Genomic DNA, 3,136 nt, shown 5'->3' on the forward strand with positions numbered 1-3,136 from the left:
GGAGAGAACCCAGGCCTCGGAGTCAGAGGACCTGAGTTGTAATCCCGCCTCCGCCATTTGTCTGTTGTTTGACCTCGGACAAGTCGCTTAACTTCTCTGTGCCTCATCAGTAAAATGGGGATTCAATTTCTGTTCTCCTTCCTACTTAGACCGTGAGCCCCACGTGGGACAGGGACTGTGTCCAACCTGACTATCTTGTAAGTACCCCACCGCTTAGTACAGTGATTGGCACCTAATGAGCCCTTAAAACCACCACAGTTATCATTACTGTTAGACTGGCAACTCCTTGAGAGCAGGGATTGGGCCTTCTAGCCTATCGTAGAGTCCCGAGCGCTCAGTACAGAGCTGTGCGTTGATTCTGTCTCTCCCCGAAGACTGTAAGCTCGTTGTGGGCAGGCAATGTCACTGTATATTGTTACATTGTACTTTCCCAAGCACTTAGTACAGTGTTCTGCATACAGTAAGCGTTCAATAAATATGATCGATTGAATGAATGAATGAATTGGCACTCACTATCCTCTACTGATGGATGGTTTCTACTGATGCCGAATACAATCCTCGGCACACAGTAAGCGCCCAATAGATACGATTGAACGAATGAATGATTTGGCACCCAGTATATTCTGCCGATGGATGGTTTCGGTCGAATGGACTGAACGAAGAAAGGCCACCTCACCAGCCTCCCGCGGACTCCTGGGAAGCCGAACCGAGAAGTGAAATTCAGCTCAGCGGAAGGGCTTTGTGTTCCCAAAACATGTTCCACAAGTTCAAAGGAAAAGAAAAAAGCAAGCAGGCAAACTCCTCCCCGGCCAACCGGCCACCCCTGCCAACACACAAAAACACACTCCCACAAACACACTCACGTTTCAAGTTGAAGAAGGCCGGGCATTCTGTGAACTCCACGGTCTGGTCCCGGCCCACTCCCCGGATCCTCCGCCCTCCGGGCCTTCCCAGGCTGTAGCTTCTGGGAGGATTAATCCAGCAGTAGCCCAACCGTCTCTCCTCACATCCCCCAAAGTCAAAAACCACTGCGGTGGCCTCTCGGTCGGGGGAGCTCAGCTCTGTGCCAGCTGCGGGTGGGCGGGGGTGGGCGCTCACCGTACCTCGATCTCGTCTATCTTTTTTTTTAATAGTTTCTGTTAAGCACTTACTACGGGTCAAACGCTGTTCCGGACACTGGGATAGATACAAGTCAGATACAGGCAACGGGATGTGGTGGATAGCCTGGGAGTCAGAAGGTCACGGGTTCTAATCCCCGTTCCACCATTCGTCTGCTGAGTGGCCTCGAGCAAGTCACTTCGCTTCTCTGGGCCTCAGTTCCCTCATCTGTTAAATGGGCATTGAGTCCGGGAGCCCCACTTGGGACAGGGACTTTGCCCAACTCAATTTGCTCGTATCCACTCCGGCGCTTGGTGCGGTACTCAGCACATAGTAAGCGCTTAACAAATACCACCATTATTATTATTCTTATTAGTTTGGTTGGAAACAGTTCCTGCCCCACGTGGGGCTCACAGTCTATGTAGGAGGGACTTTGTCAGCCCTGGAGCAGATACAAGATAATCGGGTTGGGTACGGTCCCTGTCTCACACAGGGCTCACGGTCTTCATCCCCAATTTTCAGATGAGGTAACTGAGGCAGATCAAAGTAAAGTGACTTCGCCAAGGTCACACAGCAGACGAGTGGCAGAGCCGGATTTAGAGCCCAGGTCCTTCCGACTTCTAGGCCGGGATCTGGCCACCGGGTCACACTCGTGGCTCCGCCAAGGAAAGGAGTTATGTGTCGCCGTCCTCGGCGCCCGTCTCCATTAGGTTCCCGTCCAACCCCGTCTGCCCAGCGCCCACGGCGAGGGTCGAAACCCCTAGGACGGGTCACTCTGGTTGGAAGACCAGGGACAGGCAGGCCTGGGAGGGTGTGGGTGGGGGGGAAAGGCAGCCACGGAGGGGAAGTGGGTGTGATCTAATCCTATAGGATCCGACTCAGTCCCGGTCCTGGCGAACAGAACTTTTTGTTTCCAGACTGCTTTAACGAGGGTCTCCTCGTGGTAGTCTCCCAATGGTCCTCTGAGGGAGGAAGAGCCAGATCTCACTGGAGAAGCAGCGTGGCTTAGTGGAAAGAGTCCGGGCTGGGAGTCAGAGGTCATGGGTTCTAATCCCGGCTCTGCCACTTGTCAGCTGTGTGACTTTGGGCAAGTCACTTCACTTCTCTGGGCCTCAGTTCCCTCATCTGTAAAATGGGGGTGAAGCCCGTGAGCCTTACGTGGGGCACCCTGATTACCTTGTATCTACCCCAGTGCTTAGAACAGTGCTTGGCACCTAGTAAACGCTTAACAAATGCCATCATCATTATTATCATTTCCATTTTACAGAGGAGGAAACTGAGGCCCAGAGAGAATAAGCAGTTTGCCCAAAGCCTCACAACGGGCCAGGGTAATCGATCGGTCGGTCGTGTTTATTGAGCGCCTACTGTGTGCAGAGCACTGAGCTAAGCGCTTGGAAGAGGACAATAGAACAGAGTCGGCAAACACGTTCCCTGCCCGCAACAAGAAGCGCCGCGGCCTAGTGGAAAGAGCCCGGGCCTGGGCGTTAGAAGTACATGGGTTCTATTCCCGGCTCTGCCACTTGCCTGCTGTGTGACCTTGGGCCAGTCGCTTCACTTCTCCGTGCCTCAGTTCTCTCACCTGTAAAATGGGGATTAAGACTGTGAGCCCCATGTGGGGCAGGGATGGTGACCAACCACAGTTTCTTATCTCTACCCCAGCGTTTATAACAGTGCCTGGTCTATAGTAAGCATTTATCAAATAGCACAGTTACTATTGTTAATGAGTTTACAGTCGGTCTGGAGGGGCTTCTGGTCTAGAGGGCAGAGACAGGACCAGAACCCAGGTCTCCTGACTCCGAACGCCGTTCCCCCCCGCGAGGCTAACCAGAGATGGGACCGATTCTTCTCCCAGACAGGCCTTTACGTCTCTCTGCCAAAGTTTTATGAAAGGGGAGACCCTCCCCCCGCACCTGCCAGTTTGATTAGCCATTTCCATTGTGAGCCGGGAACTCCACTTTCGCTCGAAACACAAAAACCATTGTGAGGGTTGAAGAGGAGAAGTCAAAATTCAGATGCATTTTGCTCTGTGACTCTTCAG

This window comes from Ornithorhynchus anatinus, chromosome 14 (assembly GCF_004115215.2).
Source record: "Ornithorhynchus anatinus isolate Pmale09 chromosome 14, mOrnAna1.pri.v4, whole genome shotgun sequence".
Lineage (NCBI taxonomy): Eukaryota > Metazoa > Chordata > Mammalia > Monotremata > Ornithorhynchidae > Ornithorhynchus > Ornithorhynchus anatinus.